This window comes from Chrysemys picta, chromosome 1, assembly GCF_011386835.1.
Source record: "Chrysemys picta bellii isolate R12L10 chromosome 1, ASM1138683v2, whole genome shotgun sequence".
NCBI lineage: Eukaryota > Metazoa > Chordata > Testudines > Emydidae > Chrysemys > Chrysemys picta.
In genome coordinates this window covers 128221662-128237199 of record NC_088791.1, presented here as the reverse complement: position 1 = coordinate 128237199, position 15538 = coordinate 128221662, and positions in this window count along the sequence as shown.

The following is a 15538-nucleotide window of genomic DNA, read 5'->3' as shown; positions in this document are numbered from 1 at the left end:
TTATTGTTTGGTATAAGTACAAATATTGAAGAGTTTTATATGAAGTAAACATGATACTCTGCCATTCTATGCCAGCACGTGCCTAAATTAGTTCTCCATTTTGTGGTGGCCCTTTGAGAGCAATTCCTATTGAGAAGTGAACAAAGGCCATGACCCCTGGGTCAGAGTGTAATGCAGGAAGCATGACCTTCTCTTTGTTCAGAACAGCACTATTTACTTTGCCTAAGTAAAGATCACCAATACATTAACTAAAGAGGATTAAAAAGGTCATATCCCTAGGGATGTAGCTCAGGCAAGTGGCAACTCTCTTTAATCACCAAATCATTTGACTTAAAAAAAAAATACAGGAATACCTTATTCACTTTAGATTCAATAAGATACCATTTTAAAAGCAACAAATACATTTTTTTAAAAATCTAAAAAAATCTCCTTTTAAATATGTGCATCTCTGCGCTATTAGCAGATACAATTTTTTTATTTTTAAAAGAGCCAAACGTATTTTAAATAAAAATATAATTTTCCTCCATTATCTTTTGATAGGTTCTGAATTGATTTGTAAAATTGTGCACATATCATAAAAAATAATTATTAAAAAGTAACTGAAAACTTTTTGGTCTGGTATCATATGAATTTATACATCTGATGTCTTTTTAAAGTGCACTTTAATACCTAGACATTTAATATAAAATATTCCATTTGTAAAGGACAAATACAATTTTTATTAGAAATTTCTCATCTTGCTAGTTTGGCTTAAGCAGGCTAAATTAACTACTATAATTTTAGGTATTAAATATTACAAAATGTTAATATTTATTTATAACGTTATATGTGAACGCCATTAGTGATAACAATGTCTTACCCAGGGGTCGGCAACCTCTGGCACGCAGCTCGCCAGGGTAAGCACCCTTACGGGCCGGGCCAGTTTGTTTACCTGCTGCGTCAGCAGGTTCAGCCGATTGCGACTCCCACTGGCCGCGGTTCGCCGTCCCAGGCCAATGGGGGCTGCGGGAAGTGGCGCGGGTGAGGAATGTGCTGGCCACGGCTTCCTGCTTCCCCAATTGGCCTGGGATGGTGAACCGTGGCCAATGGGAGCTGCGATCGGCCGAATCTGCTGACGCGGCAGGTAAACAAACTGGCCCGGCCCGCCAGGGTGCTTATCCTGTCGAGCCGCATGCCAGAGGTTGCCGACCCCTGGTCTTACCAAACCATGGAACCAACTCTATTGTATTTACATTTATGGGAGGCAGTGTAGCCTAATGGAAAGAGCACCGGATTGTCAGCTCAGGAAATCTGGGCTCCATTCCTGGCTCTACCACTGACTCGCTGGGTGACCTTGGGCAAGTCATTTCCCTCCTTTATGCTTCAGTTCCTCAATCTGTAAAATGGGGATAACGATACCTCCGGTATAAAGCTTTTACTTCGAGATCTCTGGGTGAAAAGTACTATGTAGAAGTATCACTATTATTTACTACTCTGTAGTTTAATTTCAGCAAGCTTATTTCTGCCTTCATGTTATACAGTTCCTTGCTTTACAAGTAGTTTCACTGAAATCATGAATTACTTGTGCGGTAAGGTGCTACAGAGGGTGAATAAGGCTGATAGAGTTGGGCCCTATACAGCACTGAATTTTTATAATTCAATGTACTGTGGATATCTTAACATTGTACATTAAGAAACATAACACCATCCTGTCTTGCAATATATCAGCAGTACAATACATCTTATAGTGATATTATTCATCATGATCCAGGTGCTCCCACCAATTACACAGCATGGAGAGGAGCCAATGTGTGAGGAAAAGAGGTGAGAAGACTGTATGGAGGGGAGTAGTGTCTACAAAAAATGCTCCCACTGCTCCACTATTGCACAGAAGCTCTTTTGAGTGATCTTTACACAGTTGGGGTTCCAATGGCAACTGATGGGATTAAAGGCCAGGCAGGGGACCTGCACTGGTAAAGAGCCTATAACAGTGAGTAAAACACCACAGCAAAAACCCAGAGGTTAATTTTGGCTATAATTAGCATTAGTTATTCAAGATGCCCATGAAGGGGTTTCGGAGTGTCCATCTCAAGAGAGAGTCAACTACTGGCACCGCCAGTAAAGGAGCTAGCTAGCCACACTGTTAGATGTGAGGAGAGACCCAAAATTCACAGATATCTGCTCCATACATCAAAGTTGGGGCTAGAGTTTCCTGTGTAACCCTAATCTGCACATTGCAGGCCCTGCCCCTGCTTCTTCCATGAGGCTGCTACCCCTATACAATAGAGGGAGGATGTTAGGAAGATGCCTTGCAGTTTACCTCACCAGGCTTCATAAATAAGTTTTTCTTTTTCACAAGGTTTTCCACAGGTGGTGCCCATACATTTCATGATACTCCAATATTGCTCTAGATAATGACAGCTGTTCCTTCCTTCACTCACATTCATTGCCTTAAGGTCCTCCATCTCAACCTGTTGTCTATTCTCTCTCTTCCTGTTAGAGCAGTAAGATTCATTGCCATCAGGAAAACTTAATAGGAAGCGCACCCTCAGTTCACTTGTGCTATTGGGAACTAAGCCTCCAGATAGGTTTAAGCAGCTTCAAAGTGGCAAGCGTAAAAGGAGAAACTTCCAAGACACTTCCCACTATGGATGGGCGAAAGACTGGCGCCTTCTCCCTGAACCGCTGAATCTAAAGAGGGAATATGAAGATTAAAAAAGCCAATGACAAAAAAAAAATTACTGATGACTATGGGAAGCAGGAAGCCTGTGAGACAAATGGCAGGTCTGCTGGAATGCCAGGAAATAAAGGGAGCGAATAAGGAGGATAAAAGGCATTGCACAAAATATTGATTATGACCTTGAGCTATTTGCTCACACAGAAGAGTAAGCACACCGTCTCTCACTCAGCTCCATGACCGCATTAGCTCAGCTTCTTAGTCAGGGTCCCGCAGCAGCACTCCTCCTGGCAGGCAAGTGTGAGGGGAGTGGATGGAGCTTTAGCTTTCTGTCTCTCCCCCACCTTCACACTGGCCAGGAGGGAGGGGGAGTTAAGCTGCATCCCAAAAAGCAGAAAAATAAAATACTCCTCCTCAGATGAAGGAAAACCCAGGGAAAAAATATGACTGTATGAGAGACAATTCTTGCCCAGGCTATTTTTGGGATGGTGCAGTTTCCACACTGCATCTTACTCTGGGCTGAGCCTAATGGTTTAATTTTGTCTTTAAAAATTCTTTGTGCCAGTCTCCACCACAGAAGACAATGGGATGACACCTACCCCAGACCTGGACACCTTTCTGGAAGATATGCTTTAACCAAACACAAGTTACCGTTCTCAATGCAGGGGTAACTGGGTGAGGTGGCCTGTGAAATACAGAAAGTCAGACTAGCCTTAAACTCTATTAGCCTAATTTCTCAGGTAATAAAGGGAGAGACTGTCAAACTGTCAGAAGTTATGGTGCATCTATATCTATCTATACACACACACACACACACACACACACACACACACACACACACACTCTCTCTCTCTCTCTCTGAAGACACTCAAGAATGAAGAATATGAGTTTCTAACATAAAGTCTCTCATATCAGTGAATATACCAAAGTGTAGCAACTGTTGCACTTATCCTTTAAAAAGACGAGGGATGATCTTGAGAATTACATGCAAGTGACGCGTACTATACTACCAGGTGAACTGACTAAAAAGATTGTTTTTATAAAATATTATAACTTTTATATCAAAATGAAGATTTTATAATCAGGGGAAAACAGCCTGGGTTACAAAAGGGAAAAATGTGCCTCTCTTACCTACTAGCTTTCTTTTACCAGGTCAACCAAAGAATATGATATCATTTATGGACTTTCAAAATGTACTTCGTAACAGGCTGCAAAGGAAACAGAATAGTCATGATTGAGAGTTGGGAGTACTGTCATGAATTAGAAATTGGCTAAGAGATCATAAACAAACAGTAGGAATAAAAGGTCAATTTTCAATAGGGTGGAAGTTTAACAGTGTACGCCCTAGGAATCTGTACTCAGATCAATGTTTAAAATATTATGTAGTAGTCTGCAAAAGTGGGTGAATGAAGTAGCAACATTTTCAGATGACTCAGATTTAGGTTACTCAAGATCGTGAGGAACTTTAGAGGCTAGCTGAATGTGAGAGAAAGCTAGCTGAATGTGTAGCATAGTGGCATAATGAATTTCAGTGTTGACAAATGCAAGGTAATTCATATTGCTGGGATCTAAACTAAGCATAACCATTGAAGAAAAAGACCTGGGCAGCTCAGCGAAAACCTCATTCATTCTGCAGCAGTGGTTGAAACTCAGATCGTTAGGCTGCATAAGGAATAGGGCAGCAAGTAGTACTGCTAATGTTTGAATTCCATTATATATTAATCAATGGTAAATTGTTTTTAGTTCTTGTCAACTATCTAAAAAAAAAGTAACAAGAGTGCAGAAACAGGCAACAAAAATGATTTAGAGGAATCAAAAGATATCCATATAAGGAGAGAGCAGAAAAACTGAAATTGTTTAGTTTGGAAAGGAGATGGATAAAAGGAGACATGACAGAGATACACAAATTGCTGTACTGGGATATAGTGAATAGAGTGTTCATATATTTTTCTCTAAGAACATTGGGACATTCAATTCAATTCAATTAAGGCAATAAACTAAAAACTTATACAGTGAATTTTGTTTAACAAAGCACATAATTAACCTGTGGAACTCATTGCCACAATATGTCATGGGGGAGTTCAATAGGATTCAAAAGGAGTAGGCCTTTACATGGATCATGAGAATATTCACAGATAAGTTAGATAGGATAATTATTTTTAGAAGGAATATAAACCCATATTCGTCAAGGCATAATACAACCACTGACTAACGGACTAGGAAGAAATTTCCCATCTGGACATGTTATTCTAAAGCAGTCCACCATGGGGTTTCTTGCACTGTCTTCTGAAGTGTTTGGTAGTAGCATTGTCAGAGATAGGATATGGGATTAGATGGACCACTGATCCAATCCAGTGTAGTATTTCCTATGTTCTAATGTTTTTCATGGCCAATGGTAATTAAAGAAAGAGGGAAAAGACACTTTCAGTCATTGAATTCCTCTTCTGTAGCTGAAGCATACACATCCCTGTAAGATGATGCTTCAGACAATACTTGAATTTAACAAAAACTAATGTTTTCTTAGTTTATTTTGCATTGAAATAAAACAGGAAAAAATAACTAGAATTAATGTAAACTATGGTGACATGGTTTCTGATTGAACAATACATTAATTTATTATTATTATTATTGCTAACTTTCCCCCAAATAATATTTGCACTGGGCCATTTTATAACAATAAGAGATTTAAGGCTGTGTGACATACTGGGATATTTCCACATGCAGGATGACTTGCAGCATTTGGCTTTCAGTCTTATGTCTAACAATTCACCCAAGCTGTGATAATACCTGACCACAACCCACACACAGTTGCACTCCCCTAAGAACAAAAAGACATAGAGCTAAGACACGATGTGTTCAAACATAAGACGGGAGATAGGGAGGGGGTGGAATACACACACACACGTCAGTAGCTATACAAATGAAGGCGTCTCATCAGCTTCAGTTTTCCTACTTATATGAGTAAAGCTACTCATGTACACGTTTGCAGGATCAGAACTTTACCTGAGTATTTGTAGTACTGAAGAAGACAGTGAGGGGGTAAAATTCATGCTACTGCAGACAGATAGCTTTAAAATGTATCTCCTATCTTAACACATTTAAAATAACCATTATGGAGAGAGAAAAAAAATCTTTTTTTTTTTAATATATATTTCTTTTTAAATGTAATTCTCTTCTAGTCCAATCCCTCAACTTTTATATTCCTGCAATTGATTTCAGGAAAATACTGAACTAAAGGTTTTGATTGTGATTGGAGGTTTAGGTTGTTTGTTGGAGTGGTGTGTGTGAGTGTGTGTTTTGTTTTGTTTTGTTTTGTTACTTGTTAATATAGGGATCGGATCCTGCAACAGTTCTGCACTGGAATAAATGGGAATAAGCATGTGTGTAAAGATAGTAATGTGTGCCATTGTTTGCAGGATTGGTCCCCTACTTGATAATTACAATAAATAACCACTTCCTTATCAGTGTAAAAAACTTGGCAATGTTTTCATTTTGATTTTTTTTTCTGTAATTAGTGAAACAGTTGAGAGGCAAAACAAAATGTAAATGAAGCTGCCACTCTGAAGCCAGAACAATTGACAATCTTTAAGAATTTACACCAAGCTATATTAGGAATTTTGACATATTGCTTTGTTTCTAGTAAAAAGTATTTTTGCTTCATCTATAGCAGAAATTGTAGCTGGTTTTCATTTTGTAATGAGCATGGATCAGATTTTCAAAAGAACTCAGACACCTCCTGTTTAGGTACCTAAATAAATAGCCAGAACAGCAACAACAGTAACATCCATTTTTCCCAGCGAAAGATAAACACTTTTTAAAATCAGATGAGAAAATTGACATTTTATAATGCACAGTAGATTTTGTGTAATTGATTTAACCAAAAGGTAAATCCATACTGTGTTTAAAAAAATATTCAACTCTCACTACCCCAGTGAACATTAATACATTAAAAAAAACATATTTGTTTAAATCAGGAGTAACTTCATGAAAGCAATGGAGCTGCACTGTAGTGGGAATAGAATGAGGCCCTCTCCCCTTTTCTATAGTTTAATTTTAAAATGGTCCCTATTCCATAGGTACTGAAGGAATTCATAATTCCAGAAACCTTTCCAGAGAACATCTGAGAAGCCCAGACACCAAATACAGAAAACTAAAAAGTGGACATGATAATTCTCATTCCTTTAGTCAATGGGGTTGTATGGATGTAAATAAGGTCAGAATTTGTTTCATTCACACTTGATAAAAGCAAAGTGATGGGCCAAATCTTGCCTGAACTAACATTTCACACAATGCCACTGGTACAAGTTACAGTGTATTGCATCATTTCTCTATTTCAAATTATATTTTATGTTATTGTAATTATAATTAATGTATTTTTAAAAAATAGTATAGATAAAATATTGTGCACTCTATCATTTATCTTCTTTACATTATACTGTATGTAATGTTACATTTAATTCTATTAATCAATATTAAATAAATATAATTAAATTTCTCAGGCAAACTAGAGAACTTGAAGATCAACTCCAAATATTCAATAACAACCCAAACCTACAATTCTTATGGGTAATTAGCCCATCTTAATTCCTGTGACTTAATGGACAAATAAAGATTTTAATATTCAACTATCATTACCTCAGTGAATATTAATATATTAAAAAAAACCCTGCTTTTTCTTTGTTTGGATTTAAAACAAACCATGTAAACATATACGATACACAGCTTCCTGTTTTAGTTTAATTGTTGAAAAATGAGCATACACTTTGACAATACAACAGAAATGTTAAGAATATATCATGAAGAGATAGTCTACAGATATATACTAAATATAATTATATTCACAAACATACCAAATTTAAAGATGCCTAAAATCTTATTGCATATTATTTAGCTACTCCAATATATTTCTAAACCCCACAGAAAACTAGTGTAATTTTTTTATACCCACTTTCTGTATTTATAGTGGAGTGCATGGTTTTATCTATTTTTTTAAATACCAGAAGGTTACTGACTAAAAGTTTACAATTGCATTACATAACATTACATATACTGTACTTTTTATATATATATTTGTCCTTAATGTACAAGTTATTCTCCTTTAAAACTCAAAAATAGCATATGGGTCTCAGCATACTGAAGTGCTCTGCTTTGATCCCCTCTTCTACTTAGTACAGAATTTAAATAAGTTCTATATATATAGACTAGATATAAACTACAGATACACATAAACACTGTACACATTGGGGGAAGGAATGACAGTATTTTGTGTATTTTGCCTAACCAGTGACTATAACATTCCCCCTAGCTGCCTCCCTACTCCCTAGCCCCCAAATTCCCTGTCAGAACGGGACTTTTGCTACATACTGTTTGCATTCAGATATACAAAGGTGGTTTGCAAGAAACTGACGAAGAAATCCAAGGGTTAATGAAAAAACAGAAGGACAGGAGATCTTTTAAGAAAAAAAAATGTTCAGCAGACAAAAAGTGAACCCAGAATTTAGTGTCTAAGTATTGCCTGGATACCAGTGAAGGATCTAGGCAGACTTGAGTTGCAAGGACTATCCCTTTAAAATCAAACCCATAGTTCCTGCACTGTTTTCCCCTAACACCACATTCAAACTGTGACTAACTGCCTCATTATGCTTCTCCTGGCACTTTCTGAAGCAAACTTATTGTACAATTCTACATGGCACCTAAAATCAAGGGGGGAAAAGGGCTATTTTCCCTATACAACAGCAGTCCAATAGACAACTTTTTATCAGTCTAACACATATGCAAAATCCTGCATGACCAGTAAGAGCATTTTTACAATCTGTGATGGATAACAGGTGAGAAAATATTTTTAAAGCGTGAGTTGGGGCCATAAGAAACCTTAGTTACTGAATGAAACACCTATAAAATCCTGCAAGGCTTGAAATCAATGGAGGTTTTACAAAAGAAAGAGGAGTGCCAAATTAGGTCCCTAAATTAGTTTCATGTAGAAAATATATTTCTTAATATTTATTTATAAATTGTAGATTCCTCATGTAAAGAAAATAGAGTTCTCAGTAATAAAATAAAACAAAAAACAAATAACCAATTAATATATCAAAAACATATTATTTACAGCTCTTTAAATAAAACATGAAAACAATTGAAGGGTTTCCAAAGTAACTATGTCTCCAAAGAGTAATAAAAGTCTCAGCTTCTTTCTAATTTTAAGTATAAGAATCCATTAAGTGTTATTAAATATTTAGTAGAACAATAATAATTACTATGAAGCTTTAACCTTGCCTTTGATTTTCTTAAATTTTCCTCTAAATGTTGATTTATTGATATTTTATCCTTTAGTCACACTTAGCAGAACTTAAACGGTTAACAGAATTTGTGGGATGTAAGAATACCATATTTCAGATTTCAGCTCTATTTAGAAATATATTTTTCTTCATAAACTAGAGGATATAAATGCAGCGAATGATGATGTGTTAATGAAAGGGTTTCTTAGGCTGTGCCCTTTATTATCGACACTATAGAACTTGTTAAACTACTATAAACAGCTAGTCCAAGTGTATGAAATGACTTTGCCACGTTGTCTGCTTGAGATATGTCCTGGATGTATTGTACACTTAAAGTCAGATAGGAATTCTTAAAAATGTCCTGATTAAAGTAAGAAAATGATTATCAGCCTTCATTACTGTATCTTGCCTGAATCATGTTCTCCTTTATTAGAACTATCCTTCATCCTCTCTTTCAATCAGCAAAATCCCATTGATTTTTGTGGCAGGGCTGTAAGAGCTGCTTGCAGAACAATAGATACATTTTTCAAATGACTTTGTTAAACTTTATCCCACAGGCAAACACATCAAAAGTAAACTAAATAATTTCTTATGAAATGTAAAGCTATTGTTTTTATTACATTTTAAAATACCTCCAAAATAGTTTTATCATTTAAAATATTTCATTTATCCTCTTGCAAAATCAGAATTCTCAACATCAGGGAAGAGCCTTTTTTTCAAGGGGGGGGGGGGGAGAGAGCTGAGAACAGCAATTTGCAGACCGTTTTTTTCCTTGACAGCATTTAGCCACGCCTCACTCTGGCCCTTCCTCCAACCTCTGCTAACCTAAAAACCAGCGCCAACCTGGCAGCCGGCCTTATATTCAAAAGTAAACATTATTCTGCCATTTTTCAATGTTGTTTATCATATTCCAATCTTCCTGCCCTTTTTTTCCTCACTGTAGCTTAAATCATTGCCTCTACTCCAGTTTGTTTCACTTTGAAACTACAAGACAAAGTCATGCTTTTATCTAACATGGCAAACTTGTAACTGCGCTATAAGGATTTTACCTTCACACAATGAAACTGCAGACTATTCTAGAGGAAAAAAAATTGTCCGGCATATCTTTAAATGTTCTGCTCTCCTAATATACAGAATGATTTGTTCTTATCCACACTACAGAAACAGTCTGGTTTTGGAACAATACATACATCTTTCAAAACCTGTAGCTGAAATAAGAGACCTGACTTTTGTTTGCATCTTTTTCTCTTTTTTAATTTAACCTCAATAGGAAGCCTTAAAAAAAATCTAAACACCACCGACTGAACATACTATTCTGCACTTGGCTCTTTATTATCCTTTTCCCATCACCCATCGATCCTGTCTTTCTTCCTACCTCCTCCCCTCTCCCCAAATCTCCTCCAGATAAAAAGGGTCTTGAAAATATATGTATATAACTTCTTGGCTATTATTATTTTTATATAGTCCCACTGTATTAAATGGGTAGATCACATACCAAAATAAAAACAGAAAGAGGGGATACTGCAATTTTAATCCTAAAAGCCATCACCTTAATTTTCCCACTGCAGCAGATGCATACTGGCAAACCCTTCGCGACACTGGAGAATTGCTCCTTCCTATTAAGGTCTTAAGAGTGTAGACTAAACAACGGCCATGTTGTCAGTGCTTTTCGCTACCCTCCTGCCCTGTCTTATCGGGTGAGAAATTGGCGGTATGCCAATCCTACTGTTGCAAGGCTGGTGTCAGTCAAGGGCAAAGGTTTTGGGTTTTTTGTTTTATTTTTTAAAAGAAAGTCTCCAAAAACCTCAGCAACAATCAGAATGATGTACAGATTCCCATTAATTGCAGCATAATCAGGTAGCAGGGTTTAAGGATTTTTTTTTCTTCTTCTTCTTGTCTCTAAGCACTGTAAACTACAAATAACATGGAGTGGTTTAGTCAAAACAGTCATGTGCAAGTAGCCTGGCAAACAAAAGCCTTTATTTATTTATTTAGTTCACGCACAGATAAGGAGGAGCCTTTGTGCACATAAATTTCACACACATCAGAAAGGAGATGCCATGCTGCTTTCTGCAGGCTGACACAGCTTGTCTTGAGACGCCACAGGACAGCCTGGAGGCTCATTAATAATTGCGGATGGCTTTCCATTTCCATATTTAAATTGTGAAGCAGCGTATGATTAATTAAGAAGAAAAAGGAAAAAAGGAAAGGCCTGTGCTTTCTGTTCAATCTGACTTGCCAGAAAGGCTGCCTGCTTTAACTCTTTGTTTGCTATATGCATGGATGTCAAGAGAGTTTGCCAGAATCCTTTGCTCTGGTGGGTTTATGGGAAACTCAAAATGAATATTAATTATGTTATTTTCAGCAGTTAAGCAGACGTGTGAGTCCTTTTGCAAATAGCCACGTACTAATGAAGAGACTTTACTGCAGTCCATTTCTCTTTAACTTTTTTTTTTTGAAAAAACAAATTACTTACAGATTTCAGCAAGACTGTATATTACAATATTTTCAGATAGTGGTATTAAAAGATTATTTACTATTTTATGCAAAGAGATATTGCTATTAAAATCCAGTAACATTTATAATTTAAACTCATCTGAGTGGTCTAAGGCAATGAAAATATTTAATACTGGAACACTGTGACTAACTTGAGCCCAGAATCTTACAGAGTCTCATTAAATATAAGCTATGGCAAGTAATAAAGACACCATATACAGATGTGAAAATATTTAACAATAACTTACTAGAATGTAAACTTCAGATTATTCTGTTTTTCCAAAAGCATACAATTTCCAGATTTGACTGCTAGAGATGTTTAGGGGGAAAGGCTATAATTCTCACCCACTGAAATCGTAAGTAACATTTCAACCAAAGGTTTCAGAGTAGCAGCCGGGTACTCCTGTTCTTATTTCAACCAGAAACATTCAAGTGCTGGATTGATTCAGCACTTTGTACTATTACTGAGAGAGAAATCCAGGGAGTCCTGGTCAGCCTGCCCATGGGCCAGGGGGCGTAAATGAGTTCCAGAGGTTATGAGCTCCGTCCCTGAGACGAATCTACACACACTGCACCTGGGGGTAAAACTGGGGTTATGCCTCCAGAATACAATTTCATTAATACTGTCCCTATGGGAAGCTGAACATGTCTGAATAGTAATCAGAACACATTCAGATCTGAGTATTTCGTAGCACATCCATTGAAACAGGGAGATAGAAGGGGAGGATATGGTTGAATCTTATGAGATGTCTCACGTAGCTCATCAGTGGCAGGATTTAGACTCTTGTCACGTGACTTGTGTGATTCAGCATTTTGCAGTCATACTGGAAAAAAAAAACACCTCAGTTCTCCTCACTGTTGCTACTGTGTTAATTTCCCTGCCCATCATAACCTCACATTTTAACCCTTTTATTTCTACAGGATTCCAGATATTCCTGAATTTCATCCTAGTCTGAGCATCTGGGTATTCATTCAACCTTAATGCTATTGAAGTACTGTTGACCAATATATGGCACTGTGCAGCAAAAGTGAAAACTTTAATTCCTCCTGGACTGATTTTGACTCCATGCAGAAAAGCACTTAAGCACATGCTTAAATCCATCCTTTTTCAACTCTTAAGCATGTGCTTAAGTTCCATTGACTTAAACATGTGCTTCACTTGAAACATGTTCCTAGGTACTTTTCTGAATCAGGGCCTTAAAAAGGAACAATACTAGTAAGACGATGATGGAGTACTAGAAAACAGACAAACCATTATGACAGTGCACTGCTTAGAAAGAGGAAAGGGATAAAGAAACAAAAATAAATGTATGTTAGCCATTAAAGTCTGCCAAGATTAAGTCCTTCTATGCACATTACTTATTGGATTTACTACAAAATGCAGATCTGCATATCAGGGCACTTTTGTCAAGAGTGGCTTCTCCTTCCTGAAAATCAAATCCTGCGCCAAACTGGGCAGTACTGATATAGAATACCATGCACTGAGAATCAGAACTGATCCAAATAAGATATTTTAGTGTGGAGCAACATTTCATAACCAACATAAATCTAGCACTCATTATAGCTTATGGGAGGAAAACTAAATCACAAGTTCCAATAATTCCCCACCTGGTCACACAGCATGTGTACAAATTAAGAATTACAAATTAAGAATACTCAAACGTCCTGATCTGAAGTCAATGGAAAAAGAGTCCTGTTGATTAAAACAGCTTTTAGATCAGGGCAAAGGAATACACTTAAACCTCATCAACATTATGATTTTTTAATTATGTATTAACCTATAGTTAAAAACAACTAGCAACAAATGCCTGTTCCTTGTCTACACTACAATTTACCATTGTGTCAGTTTAAACATGATTGCAAACCAAATTGGGTGCAAGCCCTTAGTGAACTGCTATGGCACTGAGTAAAATTTGACAGCCATTTGGAATTCATACTTTAACACTGTATCCTCAATTGTCCATATGAAAACCAAAAGGGCCGATGTTCCCCATATATCTCGCTCCAATTGTTCTGGAATAAACTATACCACCAGGTACTTTACATAGGATTCCAGAGAGACTTTACCTTGTTACTGCAGATGTACCATTATTCACAGAAATCATGGGGCTTATAAATCCTGAAACTATTTTGCAATTAGAACTTCTCCCTCTGCTGATTCAGCACGTGCTTTCTGTCTAACCCAGCATGCCATCAGTGCTCTCATGATGGTCTTCTCCTCTGCAACTTCTGCCATCTGGATAATCTGCCTCTCTCTTTCCACCTCTTCTCAAATCTCCCCTGAAAACACATTTTCTCCTTTGTCTATACACTTCTTAATTTATCCCTCTCTCTCCCTTTAGAAAATGCACGACATTGAGTTGTGTTGTATTGAAATGTTGTTTGGGTTCACCGTTGTTTTTTTTCTCAATTTCTATTTCAGGCAGGAGGAAGGAATTCATTTTAGGAGTACACTAATAGATGTTTGCAAGCAATGGACTGACCAGGAGAAAATGAAATAAGCTATAGTAGTTAGAGCACAAGAACAGGGCAGTCAGCTCTACCACAAATTTACTGTGACGCCTTGGGCAAATAGCTTAAACTTTCTCTGACCTAGTTTCCTCATCGTTTTCAATTATGACAGTACTTTACATGCGTGGTGTTAAAGTTTGTAAAGGGCTTGGAGTTCCTGGAATGGAAAGAGTTATAGAAATTGCTAACAACAGAATCATCATCATCATCACCATCATTATTACAAACTATCCCTTCACTGAATGTGATTGTTATAGGCTATAGCTGGCAACAAACGGGTATCTTTTCCAGTCAGAATCACAAGCATTCCTTTTGCACACATCTAAAGCTCCAATTAAATATGCCAGAATATTTCCCCCAACTTGCCCTAAATGTGGTTGCACCATGGATTCATTTTACCATATGGCCTGGGAGAACATGCTGAAGTATGTATGTTCTGGTGCTCCGCCTCCACGGGGAAAGGAGAGTTCCCTGGGTCTCTAACGCTACACTAAACATCACACTAGTTCTCGCCTTGTTTGGAGTGGGGAATATAGAAAGCAGGCAGGGCATATACCAAAATGTATATCGCATACCAGCCATCTTCTTTTTAGGGCAAAGAAAATATTGCAAAACCCATTTGCAGAGACTGAATTCTGGTCATAACTGGCTAGGCAGATGATACATAGGGACCACTTAAAATACAGATAAAGATGTTAAGTACCATAGAACACAGAACTCCTATACAAAGTCTAAAGCAATAAACAAGAACAACATCTCTTCAGTAAATAGGACATCAAATTCAGACCTGGTATATATCAAGGCACCTCCATCACACCCACTTTCACCAGATCTAAATTTGGCTCATGGCGCCTGTCTCCCTTATGTGGTCAATTCTCAACTTGGACCTTAAGGAGAGCTAACACAAGTATGTGTACATGGGGATGGGAATCACGCCCCTACAGTCATACTGTAGACATACTCTGAAGCATTTGGTAACTGGTCAATTACAGAGATAGGATATGGGATAAATAAACAATTGTGGTCAGACCTGCCATAGCAATTCCTATGTTCACATCCAAAGTATTACTATTATATAGAAGTTACTGTTTGGGGCAATCTTGTTATGCATGCTTTGGTTATATTTTACATAGAGCTACCTGGGGCAAATCAGTCAATTCATGCCTACATGAACATCAAGAAAGTTTTCGATATCTTCGCTTATTAGAAGTGACGATAGGTGTACAATACAAAGTGCAACTTGTTGCATCCAACTAGATTGTATTCGTCCTTAATATTGGAATAAATAAATAATAAAATAAATAAATAAAAGGCGGGCAGGCTCAAAATGTGATCTACTTTTTCAATATATATTTGTTTGCAGAGTTCATGTAATTTTTATATACTATAATATTGCAATAATGAATGGTTATAAACTAAACCGGTTAAAATGAACAGAAAGCTTGCCCTTATCACTTATTCAATTTACTAAGTGTAGTTGCTAGAACAAACACTTCTTTATGACAAACTGCAGCAACATCTCCAGAAGCATTCCTTATTGTGAAGTTTTATTGTACATGGCTCTAACCCCCCAAGTTAAACACAAGTTATTGTGTTAATG